General features: G+C 43.5%; 1 protein-coding gene and 1 long non-coding RNA gene across 2 annotated transcripts in view; one reads left to right on the top strand and one right to left on the bottom strand.

Annotated features, from left to right (window-relative positions):
* Positions 1-21,837, top strand: part of LOC109439166 (immunoglobulin lambda-1 light chain-like) — a 556,184-nt gene that overhangs the window by 33,495 nt on the left and 500,852 nt on the right. The window lies entirely within an intron of this gene.
* Positions 10,076-20,528, bottom strand: LOC148757302 (uncharacterized). Its single transcript, XR_016022369.1, has 3 exons — positions 20,393-20,528; positions 16,874-16,929; positions 10,076-14,488 (listed from the first exon to the last, which is right to left on the bottom strand). It is a non-coding gene; the product is annotated as an uncharacterized LOC148757302 (long non-coding RNA).

The raw sequence follows: 21,837 nt of genomic DNA, 5'->3' as shown, positions 1-21,837 counted from the left end.
ACGATTTATGAAAACAAAGTTATCTTTAAAATTAGAGCAAAGAGAATTGGTAATTGCTCAAGTACTGAATGGTAGGGGCAAAAGAAAAAGTTACACACACACACGCACACACACGCACACAAATTTTTTCTTTATTTTTTGATGGCTTCTTTTGTTGTGCAGAAGCTTTTAAGTTTCATATAGTCCCATTCATTTATTTTACCTTTTACTTCCCTTGCCTTTGAGGCAAATTCATAAAATGCTCTTTGAACCCAAAGTCCATAAGTTTAGTACCTATGTTTTCTTCTATGCAGTTTATTGTGTCAGGTCTTATGCTTAAGTCTTTGATCCATTTTGAATTAATTTTGGTACATGGTGACAAATAGCAGTCCAGTTTCATTCTTTTGCACGTAGCTTTCCAATTCTCCCAGCACCATTTATTGAAGAGGCTGTCTTTTCTCCATTGTATGTTTTTTGCTTCTTTGTCAAAAATTATCTGTCTATGTACATGTGGTTTTATTTCTGAGTTCTTATTTCTATTCCATTGGTCTAGGTGTCTGTTTTTCTGCCAGTACCATGCTGTTGCCCTGTAGTACAAGCTAAAGTCAGGGAGTGTGATACCTCCAGCAGCGTTCTTTTTTCTTAAGATTGCTTTGGCTATTCGGGTTCTTTCGTGGTTCCAAACAAATCTGATTATTTTTTTTATCTATTTCTTTAAAAAATGCCATTGGGGTTTTGATGGGGATTGCATTAAATCCGTATATTGCTTTGGGTAATATGGTCATTTTAACTATGTTGATTCTTCCAATCCGTGAGCACGGAATGTTTTTTCGTTTCTTTGTGTCTTCTTCAATTTCTTTCAAAAATGTCTTATAGTTTTCAGCATAAAGGTCCTTCACATCCTTGATTAAGTTTATTCCTAGGTATTTTATTCTTTTTGCTGCAATTGCAAAAGGAATTGTTTTTTGTATTTCTTTTTCTGAGATTTCATTGTTAGTATATAGGAAAGCAATGGACTTTTGTACGTTGATTTTGTAGCCAGCCACTTTACTGTATTCGTTGATTGTTTCTAATAGCTTTTTGGTGGAGTCTTTAGGGTTTTCTATATATAGCATCATGTCATCTGCAAAGAGTGATAATTTAACTTCTTCATTCCCAATTTGGATGCCTTTTATTTCTTTCTCTTGCCTGATTGCTCTGGCAAGGCCTTCCAATACTATGTTGAAAAGCAGAGGTGATAGGGGACAGCCCTGTCGTGTTCCTGAACGTAGAGCAAAGGGCTTCAGTTTTTCACCATTACTTATGAGATTAGCTAAGGGTTTGTCATATATAGCCTTTATTATGTTAAGGTATTTTCCTTCTATACCCATTTTATTGAGTGTTTTAATCCGAAATGGATGTTGTATCTTGTCAAATGATTTTCCTGCATCAATTGACACAATCACATGATTTTTGTCCTTTATTTTGTTTACGTGATGTATCACATTGATGGATTTGCGGATGTTGAACCATGCTTGTGCCCCGGGGATGAACCCCACTTGGTCGTGATGAATAATCTTTTTAATGCATTGTTGTATTCGATTTGCTAGAATTTTGTGTGGGATTTTTGCATCTGTAGTCATCAGAGATATTGGTCTGTAGCTTTCTTTTTTTGTGTTGTCCTTACCAGGTTTTGGTATCGGGGTAATGTTGGCCTCATAAAATGAGTTAGGGAGTACTGTCTCTTCAATTTTTTGGAAGAGTTTGAGCAAGATTGGTATTAGATCCTCTTTGAACATTTGGTAGAATTCGCTAGTGATGCCATCTGGTCCCGGATTTTTGCTTTTGGGAAGGTTTTGGATGACTGATTCAATTTCTTTACTGGTGATCGGTCTGTTTAGATTTTCCAGTTTTTCATGGTTCAGTCTTGGCAGGCTATATGTTTCTAAGAACTTGTCCATTTCTTCTAAGTTATTGAATTTTGTGGCATATAGTCCTTCATAGTATTCTTGGATGATCCTTTGTATTTCAGTGGTGTCTGTGATAACTTCCCTTTTTTCATTTCTGATTTTGTTAATCAGTGTCTTCTCTCTTTTTATCTTAGTGAGTCTAGCCAAGGGTTAATCAATTTTGTTAATCTTTTCAAAGAACCAGCTCTTTTTCACATTAATTTTTTCTATTGTCTTTTTGTTCTCTATTTCATTTAGTTCTGCTCTGATTTTTGTTATTTCCTTTCTTCTGCTGACCTTGGGTTTCACTTGTTCTTCTTTTTCTAGTTCTTTAAGGTATAACATGGGTTATTTATTTGGAATTTTTCTTGTTTCTTGAGATAGGCCTATAATGATATAAATTTCCCTCTTAAAACTGCTTTCACTGCATCCCAAAAATTTTGGTAGGATGTATTTTCTTTCTCATTTGTTTCTATGTATCATTTGATCTCCTCTAATTTCTTCTTTGACCCGGTCGTTCTTTAACAGTATGTTGTTTAATCTCCATGTATTTGTGTTTTTCCTGCTTTCTTTTTGCAGTTGATATCCAATTTCAAAGCCTTGTGATCAGAGAATATGCTTGGTATGATTTCAATCTTCTTAAATTTGCTGAGGCTGATTTTATGTCCCAATATGTGGTCTAACCTTGAGTATGTTCCATGTACACTAGAAAAGAATGTATACTCTGATGTTTTAGGATGAAGTGCTCTATGTATGTCAATTATGTCCATTTCATCTGATGTGTCATTTAGGGCTGCTTTTTCGTTATTTATTTTCTCTTTGGATTATCTATCCATAGCTGTCAATGATGTATTTAAGTCCCCTAGAATAATTGTGTTTTGGTCAATTTCTCCCTTTAGTTCTGTTAGTAGTTGCTTAGTATATTTCGGTGCTCCATGATTGGGGGCATAAATATTGATGACTGTTATGTCTTCTTGTTGTATATTCCCCCTCACCATTATGAAATGTCCATCTTTATCTCTTGTTACCTTTTTCACCCTGAAGTCTGTTTCATCTGATATCAGTATGGCTACACTTGATTTTCTATGGGTACCATTTGTTTGGAGTGTCAATTTCCGCCCTTTCACTTTGAGTCTATGCTTGTCCTTGTGGCTGAGATGTGTCTCTTGGAGACAGCATATGGTTGGGTTTAGTTTGTTGATCCAATCTGCTACTCTGTGCCTTTTTATTGGTGAGTTCAGTCCATTTACATTTAGGGTGATTATTGATATGTGAGGATTTCCTATCATTCTATCTTTAGTTTTCTGGTAAGACTGTGTCTCCATGGTTTCTTTGCCTTTTCGTTGTTGTCTATTATATCTGTGTGGTGGTATTCTATGATGTTTCCCTCTGTTTCTTCTTTTATTATAGTATATATTTCAGTTCTGTTTTGTGTGTGTGTGTGTGTGTGTGTGTGTGTGTGTGTGTGGTTACCCTTAAATATATGTAAAATGAAGTTTGATGTTTAGAGTATTCCATTTTCTTCTGCACGCCTACTTTCTCCATTCCCATATTCCAGGTCAGGCCTTTACTCTCCCCCTTTTTATTTTTTTTTGTTGCCACAAATTGTCTCTGTTGATGGTGGTCGAATAGCCTCCTTTAGTATTTAATTCAGTAGTCAATCATCTTGCCAGTCTGCTGTGCAAGGAGTCCTTTGTGGAGTTATAGTTTTTCAATTTGTTGTAAATTCCAGGGGAGATTTCCAGAGGCTCATTTTGATGACGCCAGACAGAATTCTTTTTCATCTCAAATGAACTCTCACTTTGCCTTTTATTTTCAGGTTAACAGCTGTGGTATTGTACAGCTATTGTTTTATATGTAAAAATAAGCACATGGAATGTAGCTTGAAAGAAACAAGAAAAAATACCTTTCTCTTTCACTGACTTTGGAGAAAAGACTATAATAATATATAACGGGGAAAAGAAAAAAAGAACAGTGTTGTTTTATAAATTACAATAATGAAGGTAATTTTCAATTACTTATTTGAACCCTGGGGAATGAGGCGTCTTCCCCCATCTTAATGAAATTAGCGGGTAGAGAGCCTAATGTGTGAGGGAAACATCGGATCACAAAAGCAGGATAGTTCTGAGCCCTCTGCTCTCCTGCATGTTCCCTAAACAGACGGTGAGACTGTGCCATGTTTCCTGCAGGCATATGATATGATGACAGAGACGGAGACTGAAGCACAAGCCAAGAAATGCCAAGGATTGCCAGGAGCCACCAGAAGCTGGGAGAGAGAAGGGGAGAACTTCCCTAGAGCCTTCATGGGAGGACGGTCCTGCCGGGATCTTGTTCTCAGGCGTCTAACTCCACAACCGACAGAGAATAGCTTGCCTCATTTTAAGCCCCTTGGTCTGTGGTGCTTTGTTACAGCAGCCCTAGGAAGTAGTACATCGGGGCAGTGCACACCCCATGACAGACTGAGGGTATAAAGGCCAGCACACTTGAAACTGCAGCAGAAGTAGCAACCCCACATGACAACCTGCAAGGCTGGAGGCCATATCTGTGGAGCATAAACACCTAACTCATGATTATAGTGTGGTTCTCTGTCCTGAACTGAAACATGGTCTGGATCCCAGGACTATGAAGTATGAGTGGCCACTCTTTCCATCACTGTGGGAGATCCACTTGGGGAATTATTGGCTCTATTCCCGATAGTGCTGGTGTCTTTGGGTTTGCAGGTTGTGGCCCTGGATGGGGGACACTTATACCAGAGGACACAGCAAGAGTCCAAATAAATTCCAACCTCAGCTCCACTGTGTAATGAGACACCCATTGGTAGGTCTCCTCTGCTCAGCTTTAAAGTAAATCGTCAGCTACAGCAACGCAGCCCACACCCTGAGAAGAAAATGGGGTTGAGCTTACACACATCAGACTGAGGTTCTGATACACCCCAACAGGTAGAACCTGGACCAGCTGCTTCCCAAAGGGGAGGGGCATCCAGTGTGGGAGGTGGAAGAACAGGACCGTCTTCATGCTTTTAAGCTGAGACCAGCACCAGCAGCAGGGCCTATGGTTCATCCCATGGATTTTCTTTGGAAATCCCCACCAGCACTCGGGAAAGCAGGCCCAACAGATTCCTGCAGGATCTGCTCCTGGGACTTAGGCCAGAAGCGTGTGGCTCTAAACAGAGCAAGAGGTGGACCATGGTGGATGTAGTGGTGCCTGCCATGGTTTCTTCATCCAGGACTAACATCCCTGGCCCAATGGCTGAGTGTTGTCCTCCAACAGGTTTAAGCTGAGACTTTGTGTGGGTCTTGCAATTGGATAAGGGATTGCTCATGGTTAACTGTAAAAAGGGTGCTAGGAATTTGGGCTGGGAGAATGAGAAGGGTTTAATGAGGAAGGAACAATGCGGTCCAGTATTAAATATCATTTCTGCTACCAGGATCCATTTGTGATTTTTTACAGGTTACAGGTGGGAGAGGTGAACAGGAGACAGAGGACCAAATGATGACCTTGAATGACATACTGAAAATTTTCCAGTAATTAAAATGGGTAAAGAAATTATGGACAATTTTTAATCAGAGAAGTGCTTCATCAGATGAATATATTTTAAATATCACTCTGACAATGACGCAAAGAATGAAATAAATGAGGACAAATGATAGACAAGACCAACCTGGGTGACTCTGCAGGGCCTGGTGAGTACAGAGGAGAACCTACAATTAGTCACCTGGAGAGGTGCAGGGAGCGGTGGAGCATGAGGAGATATTGAAAACATCAGTGCGCATCCTCTGAGGGGCTTGTGTCTTTCCACAGTCAGGAACGGGCTCCAGATTTTGAGGGTGAATAACTAGCCGGGCTGTGGTGTCAGACATTTCATTATGGATTGAGCCTCTGTTTACTGTGTGTTTCCCCATGAGAACAGGGATATTTATTTTTTCATATCTTCTTACCAATGTATCTACACAGTCTAGAACACAGGCTGGCACTAAAGGCAAACTCAGCACATATTTGCTGAGTAAATATGTGTGATCACCTAAGTGTGTAATCTGGGAAAAGAGCAGATTGGAGATGAACATAAAGATGTCTGGACATTTTGAGGTTGATGTTCTGAGTTTGTTTGAGAGGAAATGGTAAGGAATTTGACCTCACTGTCTGAAAAGCAGGAGAATGCCATAAATTTGAATTCTAGTTGCTGCAATTAACTCTATATATGTAGGGTACTGATCACAAGGTTAGGAAAGGTGAGCAGTGGGCTGAACTTGCATTCCATGGGTTCATTAGAGAAAATGGAGAAGGTTGTGATGAGTCATCAGAAGCTGAGTGAAGAACAGCAGGGACAGGTAGATTGCAGTGGGATTGTGAGGACATAAGATAACCTCTGTAAGCAGATACACTGCGGGGTGCACATTATTTGGGTGAATGTCTACTAATATCTCACATAAGTCACAACTAACAAATTATTTGTTACCAATAATTCGGTAAATATTTGTTACCAAATTATTAAAAAAGGTAATAACTTGTCAACCGATGTTAAATACAGAGTATCACAGGATCCATGAAATTCTAATAGCCAACTCTTCATCCTCAAATCCCATAAAAGGCCATGATGGGAAGACTATTGAAGGAAAAGACAGTGGTTCTGTGAGCTCTGTGTCCACAGAATAGATGCTTCTGCAGGAGGAGTGGTGGTTGTAAGAGGACATAAGTGATTGAGAATGTATGTAAGAATATGGGCTTAATTTCTATCAAATACGCATGGCATGAACCTCACAGATGGAAAACATAGGATGTGTTGTACTTCCTTCACTTTTTCAATCTTCACAACCATGAAATTAGCTATATTAGGGATAATTAAAAAAACAAATCAGTTGATATGACAGTAGTTGGAATCCACTGCTTTAAGGCACCAAGTTTTGCAACATTAAATGTTTGTAAATGATAAAGAGCATCCCGATGGAGTGACACGATGTTTGGGTTTGTTTTAGTATCATTCAGGAAGGAAGAAGGATTGTATGTAAAGAGGAGAGAGATTAAACAAGGCAGATCATACTGATGAGGGTTGAAGTTGGATGAAGGATGCAGCAAGTTCATTGGCCTACTCCCTAGATTTTTTTAACTTTAAAAATTTCACAACAACAAATGTGAAATAAAATTTCCATCCCTACTGTGATGATGTGTCTCTGTCCTGCTTAAACAGATGGTTGAAGCTGACAAAATGTTCTTTCCACCAGTATCTCAAAGTAAAGCCCATCTCCTGCCTACAGATGGAGGAGGAACTGGTGTGAGGCCATGGAAGGGACAGGGCTCAGCGTTTCAAGTCAGAGGCAGGAGTCTCTGGAGGATTTTCAACTGGGGGTGAGCTGCCTGATCTAAATCAGAAACATCCCTCTGAATTCCTTGATGAGACAGGGCCTAAGGGAAGCACGTGTTCCTGGACATAGGCTATTTATTTCAAGGCTCTGTGTGTCTAGACATTTAGAGGCTATTTGTATAATTAAAACAAACATGGATGTGGGTACAGTGAGGAAATGATGATTTCATCATTCCCCTTCCCAGGCACCTGGAATAAAAGAAAAAACACTGAAATATCACACGTCACTTCATATTAAAATAAAACAATGGGTAAGGAATTGCATAGGCAAAATAAATTCTGTTTATGAAACAAATAAAGTGTAAGGACGCTAGAACAAATCTGACAATAAATGTATAACACAAATATGCAGAAAACAAGCCAAAAAATAGAAGGCTACAGCTCACTTCACAAAATAGGTGTTACAATTTGTGCTTTCTAAAGCCTTCACTTTCTCCCTCATCCCCACTCCCCTCCCATCTAGGAACCCTCAGTTTTTCCTCTATGTCTCTGAAACTGTTTCTGATTAGTTTGATCATCTATTCTGTTCTTTACATTCCACGTATAAGTGATATCATATTGTATTTGCCTTTCTCTGTCTGACTTATTTTACTTAGCATAATGTTCTCTAGGTCCATCAACATCATTGCTAATGGTATGACTTCATTGCTCTTTATGGCCGAGTAATATTCCATTGTATAAATGTACCACAGTTGCTTAATCCAGTCGTCTACCAATGGGAATTTCAGTTGTTTCCAATTTTGTGTATTGTAAACAGTGCTGCAATAAACATAAGGGTGCATATATTTCCACAGGACACAAAAAACAGTTTGAAAAATGTAATCAATAATGTTGTAAAGATTTTGTGGGGTATACGATGGACACATGTCTTATTAAGGAGACCACGTCATATACGGTGTAGATGCCTAACCACTGCAGTGAACACCTGAAGCTGAAGCTGAGTAATAATGAATGTCAACTACAATTTTATGTGTGTGTGTGTGTGTGTGTGAGTATGCAGAGAGAGTACAGGATGTGGAATACATCATAAGGAATCGAGTCAATGGAATTGTAACAGCTATGTATGATGTCAGATTGGGGGAGGGGTATTATCACTTTGTGAATGGTGTAAAGGTCTAACTATTACATTGTTTTGTACACCTGAAACTAATAAAATAAGTATTGCAATATTCCACAGTAAATGCTAAATTGCTAGCTATTAGTTTTTCATAATCCACAACATATCTGATCCCTGACATAACAATAAAAGCATTGCATTATTTTTTGAATGTTGCCTAAATTGCTACCTTTAGAACATAACCCTAAGCTCGTTTTCTGGAAAATTCCCTTTCTATACCATTTCCTTGAAGATCCTCTATGCACCCACAAATGAGATGAGTTTTACATCTCCTATGGGAAGTTTGACATGAAGCTCACTGTACGTTTACTTTATGCAATAAATTCTCTGGTGATGAAAATAAATTAACTTGGGATTTACCTACATTTTTGCATCTCCCAATGATGAAGACGCACGTCGTAGGGAGACGCAATACAGTAATCCTGTACAATGTATTAGAATCACAGTATCTGGGATCCAGACCATGGATGTATTAATAGAGACAGTGACCTGGTGAGCAGCACAAACCAGATGGGTTCTCAGGATTTGGGGCCATGGGGAGGTGTGTGCCCTGTGCCCAGCAGGGGGCGCGGTGAGACTGCCCTGTGATCTCTACAGAGCTGATCATGAGGATGATTCACTTAAATGAGCCGGGGCCTCGGGGCTGGGACCGAGATCACTGATGAGACTCAGCAGCTGTGTCCTCTCGGGTCTGGCAGAGTCCCCTGAGCAGGGACCTTCGTGTGGTATAAGCAGGTGCTTCCTCCCAGGGTTCTCCCAGAGGCGATGCCAACCTCCATCCTTCTCAGTCTGGGGTGTGAGCTGAGCTCCAGCACCAGGGCTCAGGGAGGGGCTGGGCAGTCACTGGATGGACACACATTTGCATGGACAGCCCCTCCTCTGGCAGAGGGTGGAGAAGAAAAGGAGGCCTGGGGCAGCCCAGCCCCACTGTGGGCTCAGGGCTGTGTGCACCATGGCCTGGACTCCTGTCCTCCTAGTGCTCCTCTGTCACTGCGCAGGTGGGGACAGGCCTCGGGGACTAGGGCTGCCCTCTGGCCTCTGTCTCTTTCTCTGTCTCAGGCCCTGAGAACCTTTACCCTGGTCCCTGCCCATCACCCATTTGTGTCTGTGTTTACAGGTTCCCTCTCCCAGCCTGTGCTGACTCAGCCGCCCTCCCTCTCTGCATCTCCGGGAGCATCAGCCAGACTCACCTGCACCCTGAGCAGTGGCTTCAATGTTGGCAGCTATACCATACGCTGGTTCCAGCAGAAGCCAGGGAGCCCTCCCCGGTATCTGCTGCAGTATAAATCAGACTCAGATAAACAGCAGGGCTCCGGGGTCCCCAGCCGCTTCTCTGGATCCAAAGACGCCTCGGCCAATGCAGGGCTTCTGCTCATCTCTGGGCTGCAGCCTGAGGACGAGGCTGACTATTACTGTGCTACATGGCACGGCAGTGGGAGCAGCTTTAGTTACTCACAGTGACTCACATGAGCAGGAAGTGAGACAAAAACCCCAGGGCCCAAAACCTGACTTCTGAGCCTCTTTTTAATGAGAAGCTTCCATGGAGATACTGTAGGTGAGCTTCTTCTGCAGAAAGTTATTTCCTTCAACAGGGGAAACGAAACACACAGGATATGCCTGTGACATGGGTCAGCACAGGACACTCAAGAAGACACAGGACACTCAAGAAGACACAGAACGATGAGGACAGAGGCCAAGTGCAGATTCCACAGGGTCTTGGGGAGATTAACAGGAGTAAATACTGTTTTCTGCAACTGAAAATACTGCCCCGTACAACCATGTCCTACCAAATCAGTTTCATAACCTTATCCCATAAATTAAACCCTGTGTTACTAGTGCTCTACCCACAGCTAAAATATTGACACAAACCCTTGTCCTAGACGCAGTTCCTCTCCTTCTGGACCAGCCTACACATCTAACTGGACCCAGACCCTCCAGACTCCTAATTCCAGACTCCAGACTCCTAACTGAAAAGAATCCTAGCTCCATCCCCCCTTCTCTCCTCTGCTGCTGCGGTGTCCCTCGTCTTCCTGATCTCTCTCTCTCTCTGGCTCCTCAAGTCTTCACTCCATCTCCACGTTAGGTTTTCAGAGAAAATGACACGTTTTTGCTGTAGCTTCCATTTCCCCAGGCTCCATCGCTAGGGAGGAGGCTGACCAGATACTAGACCAGCATCAAATCCCGTTGTCATCTCATTCGCATTCTCCTCTCACTCTCTGGGTTCTGCTCCCCACCACCCTCAGTAATCTGTTGTAACATGACAATAGAATAGATCTATCGCTTCTTCCTAAAAATGATGACTTTTCCCTGCTTATTGTGTGTTTGCATATAGAAACTATTGATTTGTTTTTATTTTCTCTTACTTATTTCTCTTACTTATCTACTAAAGCCCATCTCTTGCCAACAGACCAAGGAGGAACTGGTGTGAGGCCATGGAAGGGACAGGGCTCAGCGTTTCAAGTCAGAGGCAGGAGTCTCTGCAGTATTTTTAACTAGGGCATGAGCTGCCTGATCTAAATCGGAAAGATCCCTCTGAATTCTTTGATGAGACAGGGCCTAAGGGAAGCACGTGTTCCTGGTCATAGGCTATTTATTTCAAGGCTCTGTGTGTCTAGACATTGAGGGACCATTTGTATAATTAAAACAATTATGGATGTGGGTACAGTGAGGAAAGGATGATTTCATCATTCCCCTTCCCAGACATCTGAAAAACAAAGAAACACTGAAATGTCACACTTAACTTCATTCTAAAATAAAACAGTGGGTTGGAAATTCAGAGGGGAAATTCTGTTTATAAAACAAACAAATTGTAAGGCCACCAGAACAAATCTGACAATAAATACATAACACAAATATGCAGAAAACAAGCCAAAAAATAGGCAGCTACAGCTCATTTCAAAAAATAGGTGTTACAATTTCTAATCCCTTCACCTTCTCCCTCATTCCCTTTCCCCTCCCATCTAGGAACCCTTAGTTTTTCCTCTATATTTATGAAACTGTTTTTGATTAGTTTGATTATTCATTCTATTCTTTAGGTTCCGCATATAAGTTTGATAACATAGTGTTTGTCTTTCTCTGTCTGACTTATTTCACTTAGCATAATGTTCTCTAGGTCCATCCATATTGTTGCAAATGATAAGATTTCATTTGTCTTTATGGCCGACTAATACTCCATTGTATAAATGTGCCACAGTTTCTTAATCCAGTTTTCTACCGATGAGCATTCGGTTGCTTCCATGTCTTGGCTATTATTGTGAACAGCACTGAAATAAACATACGGGTGCATATATTTCCATGGGGGCACAAAAAATGGTTTGGGGAATGTAATCATTGATGTTGTAAAGGTTTTGTAGGGTATCTGAGGGATACTTGTCCCATTAGAGAGACCACTTCATGGATGGTGTAGATGCCTGACCACTGCAGTGAACACCTGAGACTCAAGCTGAATAATAATGAATGTCAACTGTAATTTAATATGTATATAGTCACAGGATGTGGAGTACAGTATAGGGAATAGAGTCGGTAGAATTGTAACAGCTATATATGATGCAAAGGGTGTAGTAGATTGGCGGAGGGGGGTTATCACTTTGTGAGGGGTGTAAATGTCACCTGAAATTAATAAAAAAGAAATAAGTGTTACAATATTCCAGAGTAAATGTTAAGTTGTTAGCTATTAGCATTTCATAGTCCACAATATATCTGGTCCCCCACATAATGATAAAAGCATTGCATAGCGTTTTTAATGTTTCCTCAAATGCTACCGTGTTTCCCCAAAAATAAGACCTCGCTGGACCATCAACTCCAAAGCATCTTTTGGAGCAAAAATTAATATAAACCTGGTATTATATTATATTATATTATTTTTTGCTCCAAAAGACACATTAGAGCTGATTGTCCAGCTAGGTCTTATTTTCGGGGAAACATGGTAACTTTTGAACATGACCTTAAGCTCGTTTTCTGGAAATTTCCTTTCTATACCATTTCCTTGAAGATCCCCTGTGCACCCACAAATGAGCTGAATTTTACCTCTCTTGTGAGACGTTTGACATGAAGCTCACTGTACATTTACTTTACACAATAAATTCTCTGGTAGTGAAAATAAATTAATTTAGGATTTACGTACATTTCTTTTTCCGGTAATACTTTTTTTTATTTTTTAAAGATTTTTATTAAAATATAACTAACATACAAGATTATATTAGTTCCAAGTGTACTAATTCAGTATCAAACATTTTTAAAAAAAGATCTTACAATATACAGCAGAGCAATGCAGAATCAGATATATCTCTTTCTTTGTACACTTACTGTTAAGAAAATAAAAGGAATTTAAAGCATTTGCAAATTTCATTCAGCTTCATTTCATTTATGATTTACATACATTTTTGCACTTCCCAGTGGTGGAGATCCACCTAGGAGCGAGAGACAGTACAGTAATCATGAACAGTGTATCAGAATCACAGTATCTTGGAAGCAGACCATAGGTGTGCGAATAGAGACAGTGACCTGGTGAGCCCCATAACCCAGCTGGGCTGTCAGCGCTTTGGGCCACAGAGAGGTGTGTGCCCTGTGACTAGCAGGGGGTGATGTGGGACTGTCCTGTGGTCTCTACACAGCTGATCAGTGAGATTCATTCACTCAGTGGAGCCTAGGCCGGTGGTGCCGGGCTGGGCCCTCAGCTCCCTGAGGGGGACTCAGCAGCTGTGTCCTCTCAGGCCTGGCAGAGTCCACTGAGCAAGGACCTTTGTGTGGTCTCAGCAGGTGCCTCCTCCCAGGGCTCTCCCAGGGATGAAGCAAACCTCCACCCTCCTCAGTCTGGGGTGTGAGCTGAGCTCCAGCACCAGGGCTCAGGGAGGGGCTGGGCAGTCACTGGATGGACACACATTTGCATGGACAGCCCCTCCTCTGGCAGAGGGTGGAGAAGAAAAGGAGGCCTGGGGCAGCCCAGCCCCACTGTGGGCTCAGGGGCTGTGTGCACCATGGCCTGGACTCCTGTCCTCCTCGTGCTCCTCTGTCACTGCACAGGTAGGGACAGGCCTGGGGCACTAGGGCAGCCCTCTGGCCTGTGCCTGTTTCTCTGTCTCAGCACCTGAGAACCTTTACGCTGGTCCCTGCCCATCACCCATTTGTGTCTGTGTTTGCAGGTTCCCTCTCCCAGCCTGTGCTGACTCAGCCGCCCTCCCTCTCTGCATCTCCGGGAGCATCAGCCAGACTCACCTGCACCCTGAGCAGTGGCTTCAATGTTGAGGGCTATGGCATAGTCTGGTTCCAGCAGAAGCCAGGGAGCCCTCCCTGGTATCTCCTGGCCTTTAAATCAGACTCAGAGAAACACCAGGGCTCCGGGGTCCCCAGCCGCTTCTCTGGCTCCAAAGACGCCTCGGCCAATGCAGGGCTTCTGCTCATCTCTGGGCTGCAGCCTGAGGACGAGGCTGACTATTACTGTGCTACATGGCACGGCAGTGGGAGCAGCTATGGTTACTCACAGCGACTCAGATGACAAGGAAGTGAGACAATAACCCCAGGGCCCAAGACCTGGCCTCTGAGCCTCTTTTTAATGAGAAGCTTCTATGGAGATACTGTAGGTGAGATTCTTCTGCAGAAAGTTCTTTCCTTCAACAGGGGAAACAAAACACACAGGATATGCCTGTGACATGGGTCAGCACAGGACACTCAAGATGACACAGAACGATGAGGACAGAGGCCAAGTGCAGATTCCACAGGGTCTTGGGGAGATTAACAGGAGTAAATACTGTTTCCTGCAACTGAAAATACTGCCCCGTACAACCATGTTCCTCCACAATGAGTTTCATGGTCGTATTTCATAAACTAAACCCTGTATGATTAGTGATCTACCCACAGCTAAAATATTGACACAAACCCTGGTCATAGACGCACTTCCTCTGGACCCGCCTACACATCTGACAGGACCCAGACCCTGGAGACTCCCACTGACAGCCCCTCTCACCGTCCCTCTTCTCTCCTCTGCGGCGGCGTCCCTCACCTTCCTGATCTCTCTCTGGCTCCTCAGGTCTTCACTCCATCTCCACGTTAGGTTTTCAGAGAAAATGACAAGTTTTTGCTGTAGATTCCATTCCCAGGATTCCATCTCTAAGGAGGAGGATGACCAGACGTTAGACCAGCATGAAACCCCTTTATAATCTCATCCCCATCCGTGGTGTGTTCTGCTCCCCACCACACTCAGTATCTATTGTAACGTGACAATGAAGTTCTTGCTTATTCCTAAACATGATGTTTTTTCTCTGCTTTTCGGATTTTTGAGTACAGAAGCTATTGATTTTTTACGCTTTCTCTCACATATCTATTCATTCATTTATTCATTCATTCATGTGCCTCCCACAGGAATAACTGAGGCCCTATACACGGTGAGTCCCACGAGGTGAGTCCCACAAGGTAACAAGGATCAGCTCCACCTCGCAGAACAGTCCTTCATTTTCCTTCTGTCCCAGAATCATGTTTCCTATGAATCTTAAGGATAATAACTCAGTCACAGAAACATTTTGCTCAGGTCCCTGAAGGTCCATGTCTCATCCCTTCTCCAAAATAAAAGGAAACAAATCTCTGCTGGACACCGGCTGTGACATCTGGGGATGGCAGAGACATCTGGATATGGCTGTGGTCAGGAGCAGAAGGCAGGGGCTGTCTTCTCTCGCCTGCCCTGTGCCTCCTCAGACTTGCAGACCCCACAGCAGAGGGTCGTGTGCCTGCAGGATGCAAATGGACAGATTGCTCTCACTCCCCAGGACCTGGATTTCTGACTAAATGTAATTGTTATCAGAGCTAATCTGCACCAAATTCCTCCTTCCTGCCTAAATTTCATCCTGGTCCAAGGGAAGTGGCCTTCCAGACATGGACCTTCTTTAGCTCCAGGCTCCAGGGCTCCGGAGAGTCTTACAGAGAACCAGCCCCAGGGATGAGTTTGCATGGAAAACCACCCACAGGGGACAGAGAGGATATAAGAGTGACATGGGGCATTTGTCCTCATGCTTGGTCTCTGAGGAAGACTTCCTGGGGGTCTATGGGGAATAGGGGAATAGTTACCTCTCTCAGTCTCTCTCTCCGTCTCTCTGTCACACACACACACACACACACACACACACACACACACACACACACACCTCCTCTCTGTATGTATATTGTTTTTGAATCTGCAGGTTACAGCCTTCTCTGTCCCTCCAAAAGTCAGGGATTAACCTCTGCTGACCCTGCCATCCTCAGGTTCAAAGTCTCCCTCAGCAGAAAGCACCAGTGACATGAGTGTAACTTGGGGTCCCAGTATTAGGCCACCAGGAAATGCCCTGAACACCTGCTGTGCTGGGATGAGTCGATGCTCAGGATCCCAGGACGAGTCTCTGCTCCGTCAGCAGCTCAGCTCCCTGACCACGTCTGGCTCCTGGCAGCACATGGGGCTGATTGTGGCATTTATTCTGGGACAGCAGCCTCAGTGCTGCTCACATGGTGCTCACAGTCAATGGGGACACAAGACACAACCTCCTCTGTGCTTTCTGTCACCACCTGTGACATCTCATGGGTGGACACACCACATGGCATTGAGTCGCAGATGCTGCCAAATGAGAATGATCGCTCCCAAATGCGGGTTTGTGGGAGCTTGGACCAGCTGAGCCTTTGCATAGAGAGGAGACGCATCTCTTGTTGTTGGGAAGTTTGTGTGGTTGCAATCATCACTAGACCTTGTGATGATATCAGGTTGACTATCACAGGATTCTGCTCACTTAGACATGCTGGGGGACATTGGTTAAACAGCAGCTGTGATCTCCCGGACGTTCCTAATAATTGTGAATATCTTTGGGGATCTACGAAGGAAGTGACAATTTGCCCTCTGTTGGCCACGCTCCTCATGGCTGGAGGCGCCTGTCATCATGCAGCACACTGCCCAGGGGACCACTGGGAAGTGGGGCTCATGTACCATCACAGAAGGGTTTATGCATTTGGTACAAACACCCCCAATGGGACTGTCACCATGGTGAGACACTATCCTGTGTAGCCTGGGGTGTTAGTCTCCCCATCAGGAAGGGAACTCTCCCCCACCACACTCATTTGTCCTGGACTGAGGGACACAGGCGAAGTGAACACCTGGGTGACTTCTAATGGAAGATGGCCCTGACCTTGTTCCTCAGCCAAAGACATCGGTAGGAATGGGATGGAACTTTGGGGTCTCTAGGTCCCTGGCTCCGAAGACAAGAGACCAGCAAAGGGGCCAAGTATTCACCCAGGGCTGTGATAAGTCTTCAAAATGATTCCCAGGTATTTAATTCTCGATGGTAAGATGATTTCTCTTCTGAGAATTATAACAGGTGAAATATTACAAATTACAATGAACAAAGTATAATTACAAATTACATGATCACCTTTTATTAAGCTCAGAAAGTCATTAATAAAACAAGGACTGGATTGGTCTAGAAGTCAGGAGGGGGCGAGATTTAGGTGATTGTGCTATTCTCTGCAGGTACTTACGGCCTGTGGGAATTCCCTGAATAAAAGTTTGCAGTATCACAAAGCCATCGTCCACCCTGAGAAAACAAAGAGGTGTGTGGATTAGAAATCAAATAAATGAAAATGGAACCTATAATGAGAAGTTTGGACTGAGCCAAGCTGGGGTGGATGGGAAGAGTGGGCAGAGAGAACAGCAGAAGCAAAGTCCCTGAGGATGGAGCAGAGTGGGGTGGGTGAGGCAGCGAGTAGATGCATCTTGACCAAAACTCCCAGGTCCACCCTCACAGTGACTTCCAATCGGCCACCACGCTGAACTTGGCATATGAAACCTGGAAGAGTAGTCAGCTCGTAGAAAAAGTAGTCCCATTACAGGCACCAAATAGGGAAGTTCAGAATTGAAAGAGTCTTAGTAGAAGGATGGGAGTGGTCTTCAGAAAGGAGCATCTTGTCCTAAGGATCCATAGTCCATCATCTGGGCCACTATGGGCAGTTATGGGCCAGTGTTTTGAGTGCACATTTAAGATCAACCTGCTCTTGATTCAAGCTTTGACCCTCTTCCCCAAGAGTCAACAGAGATGTTCTGTTTAAATAACTCCTTTGTTATGTAATCTTTCCCACCACTTCAAGATTCCTTAAAGTCAAGTTCTTGCAAAGCTCCCATGAGATGTCTTCTAGAGAAGGCAGAACAGTCTCTTCTGTTTTCTGTGTGAACCAATATTGCAGGACCCAAACCAGTGAGACCCAAAGTAAGCAGCAAAATGATCCAAAGTAATGGACCCTGTACATCCATTCCTCAGGTGGGTCATAGACAGAGTGAGTGTGACTGTGGATCCAGCAGGGGGCGCTGTGCGCTGCCCTGAAAAAGAGCAGGTTTTGGGTTCCTCATGTGGGAGTACACTTGGAGGCTCCAGGGGTGCAGTCAGTATCAGTGCATTTTTAACTGAAGGACTCATAAACGTCTTCTAAATTACAACCCAAAACAACTATGTCAACTATGTATTTATAGCTCAATATCGGCTTGCTATCGGCCAGTGCTATGGAGGAGGTGCTATGAGAGTAAAACAAGACTTCAACAGGGACACCCATGGGGGAAGGCACCTGTGATGGTGGGTGGGGAGCTAGACCAGAGAGTTCTTGTCAGTGAGAATGGTGTCTAATTTGACACTTTCAGAATAAGTAGGAGTGAGGTCGATGTCTGGGTAAGGGTCAGAATGTTCTAAAGAAGTAAGAATGCAAAGAAGGAGATATAGGTCATTCAAACAAACGGGACACGTTGCTTTTAGCCTGTGCATTGCACTATTGGAGCAGGGAAAGGTGAGGGAAAGAGATGTTTGGAAGGTGGCAGCAGAACTAGATAGACAGGTAGAGGCCATCATTGTGATGACCGACCCTAAGGACATGCAGAGTCACAGAAGGACTCAAGGTCTGAGTGACATGCTCACGTTGGCATCTGTCCACTAACTCTCCAGGGAGTAAAATGAGCAGGAATGGAGACAGGTTAGAGGGATATTGGCCCCATCGTGAGTGAGAAAATGGTGACTAGATGTAGGTGAGTAACAAGGAGATGGAGAGACGAGAGAAGAGTCAAGGTCTTTTTATGTTGTGGAATACACCGGTTAGGCATCGCTTGAATGTCCTGTGTGAGGAAAGTGGACGTTTCTAGGATGACTCTCATGTTTCTGCCTGGGAATTTGCATATATGATTGTCGTCCAAATGGAAAAAAACGGAATACATGGTTTGGCCATGGGTTACGAAAACAAATCTTTGTGGCTTTTTTCTTTTTTAATTAACTTATTTATTCATTTATTTTTAATTCAAAATATTTACTGAGCAGCTGGTATATATCAGTATGTTCCAAATAGTTAGTACTACAATAACCCTCCGACATTATCAAGGTCATGTCATCCCATGGATTGTCATCTGACTCCTATGAAATATAATGAACGGATGTTTCCTCTGAATTTTCAGAGGGAAGCATTGAGAATTTCTAGGAATACAATGTATAGTCCTGACGTTAAGGGGTTAGAGTGAATATATATATAAGTATATACACACATATATATGGAGAGAGAAAGACAGAGAGTATATAATATATGTGTAGTATATTATGCATATATAACACATTACGCTGTTTATTAATTACATGTTTCTAATATATACATATCCATATAATGCCAGTGTCACTAGAAAATTTGACAAGAGTCACAGTATTAAAATCATTGTGTTTCTATTGATAACATGAATAGAACAATGTGTGACACACACTAAGTACGAGACTTAAGTCTCACGAAAACTTAAAAATTCGTTATGTACAGTGAAAGGGACCCTTGGACAGGGTTTCAAGAACTTATATGTCACAATACTGAACACTTTGTTTGTAATATCAACCCTTCTGCACATCATCACGGGTCCAATCCCATTGTGACATGCACCCCATGTGGTGTGGGGCGCCATTCACACTGCTGTCACCTGTGATTGCTGTGGGCCCATGGCTGCATCCTGAGAGGGTTGGTGCTGCTGACCATCTCATGTGGGTGGTCTCAGGATGAACACAACAAGAGAAGCAGCTCTCACTTCTTAGTAATTCTAATCTCCTCCTGGAGAATCCCTCTGTGCATTGTTTTAATTAACCCTGGTCCCATCAGTAGTGAAAAGGGGGACAATTTAACAGGGTGTGGAGAGTGGTCTGCCATGTTGGGAAGTGAAGTGTAATGAGAGAGGAGCTGGTCACCTCAGGACCCCAATTAGAGGGTATGGAGGTGTGTAAATGCCCTCTGCCCTTCTGCTCACTGGGAACAGGACATTCTCTCTGAGGGTCAGTCACTTATGGCCCCAAGAACATAATTATCTGAATGGTGAGAGGAGCAGGGGTGACTTCATGATGAGGAGTCCACATCTTTGAAGTAAAAACTGAGGTGTGTGGATGCCTGAAGCATAATAAGGAGCCCCCAGGGGATGAGATGCCCTGTGTGGGGTGGGTGGTGTGCCAGGCAGGGCTGCTGTCCAGAGTGTCACATTCTGCTCAGCCCAGGATACACATGTCAGTCATAAGTGAATCTAGATTCTGAGACTAAAGGGGTGCTCTGGGCCTGTCCCTGAGAATCTGTTGGGGGGATCTCAGCTGGGAAACCAGGCCTGGAACACTGTCTTGTGTCCTCTGTCTGTGCTCCCTGGGGACCAGCAGCTGTGACTTCTAGGGCCCTAGGGGAGGCTCCCCCAGCCCCACCCCCACTGGGCTTTCACTAAATGTAGGCCCATGGACACCAGGGGGAGGGAACAATTTGCATAAAGAGTTCCTCTCAGTCCTTTCAAGAGGGAACAACATAAGAGTGAGTCTGTGCAGTTCTCACACTTGTGGGGCTCAGAAGTAGAGCCTGCGGAGTCTCCACCATGGCCTGGACCCCTCTCTTCCTTGCCCTCCTCGCTCACTGCTCAGGTGACTGGCTGTGAAAGCAGGAGAAGTGAATATGGGGGCCTCCTGGGTCGCTTTTTTCACATTGATTTTGAGAACATGCTGTGAGAAACAATCCCAAACTCACCTCTCTGTGCCTTCATTTCTCCATTCCAGGGTCCTTGGTGCAGGCTGGGCTGACGCAGGAAGCCTCAGCATCAGGCTCTGTGGGACAGACGGTCACCCTCTCCTGCACCGGAAACAGCAACAATGTTGGAAGCTATGGTGCAGGCTGGTACCAAGTGATTCCTGGTGCTGCCCCCAAAACTGTGATGCTCGGCACTTCTCGGCCCTCAGGGATCCCAGGTCGGTTCTCCGGCTCCAAGTCTGGCAACACGGCCTCCCTGACTATCACGGGCCTCCAGCCTGAGGATGAGGCTTATTATTACTGCTCAGCGCGGGATGGCAGCCTCAGTGCTCACACAGTGCTACAGGCCTGTGAAGAAGTGAAACAATAACCCACATTCTAATCTTCCTGGAAGTTGATCACCTAGAAGCTGTCAGCTCAGGCTCAGCCTGTGACTTCCGTTTATTCTTTTCTCATGTCCTGGGTCCATATTCATCCAGGGAGTGAAGCCTCTACTACCTTCGCCCTCATAGTCACTCGCAGTAGCACCTTCCTAGGCAAAGAGTTCTGAGGAAAACGGAAAGTCGATCTCCCAAGCAGCTGGGGACAGTTTACTTCCAGACTGTTCACATTCATATTTTCTTGTTATGTTAAGTTAAATGAAACATACTCTTGGGCGCCTGAACCTCTCATGTGACCTCAGAACTGTTATTGTTGTGCTTGAAGGATGAGTCAATCCTGTTTGCACTGACAGTTTGATTTACTTAAACTTAACTAGTGCTGACTAAGTTTGTTTTCTGTTTTTTTACTCCCATCCCCCACCCACTCCCCTTTGGCATCAGCTTGCTCTCTAGATCCATGGTTCTGTTTTCTATTATTTTGTTGGTTTGTTTGTTTATTTCACTGTTTTAGATTGGACATGTAACTGAGACCGTCAGTATTTTTCTTTCTCTCTCTGACTTATTTCACTTAGCATAATACCCTCTAGTTTCATCCATGTTGTCTTTTTCGTGGCTGAATAATATTCCATTGTGTGTATGTGTATTTGTCACATTTTTACATATTCATGTGTTTATGGATATATAGTTTGCTTCCATATCTTGCCTATTGCTGGTAATGCTGCAATGAACTTACGAATGCATATATCTTTTTGAATTACTGTTTTTAATTTTGTTTTCTGATATTTAGTGAAAACTATGACATTTAAAACTTATAAACTATCACAGATTTGTGGTTTTCAGAGGTAACTGAATGAAGGGAGTAGTTCAAATGGGTGAAGGGAGTAAAAGGTGTAAACTTCCAGTCATGAAATAAATATTCCTGGGGGTGTACCTTAGAGCATGGCCACTATGCCTGGTGATACTGTAATATTACATATTTAAATATTGCTAAAAGAGTAGATCTCTAAAAGTCTCAGAAGAAGAAGAAAACAATTCTGTCACTAAGTATGGCAACAGATGTTAACC

Source organism: Rhinolophus sinicus, chromosome 9 (genome assembly GCF_057876585.1).
Source record: "Rhinolophus sinicus isolate RSI-liver-muscle chromosome 9, RSI-T2T, whole genome shotgun sequence".
Classification (NCBI taxonomy): Eukaryota; Metazoa; Chordata; class Mammalia; order Chiroptera; family Rhinolophidae; genus Rhinolophus; species Rhinolophus sinicus.
Note: the sequence above shows the minus strand (reverse complement) of the source record. Positions and strands in the feature narration are given on the sequence as shown.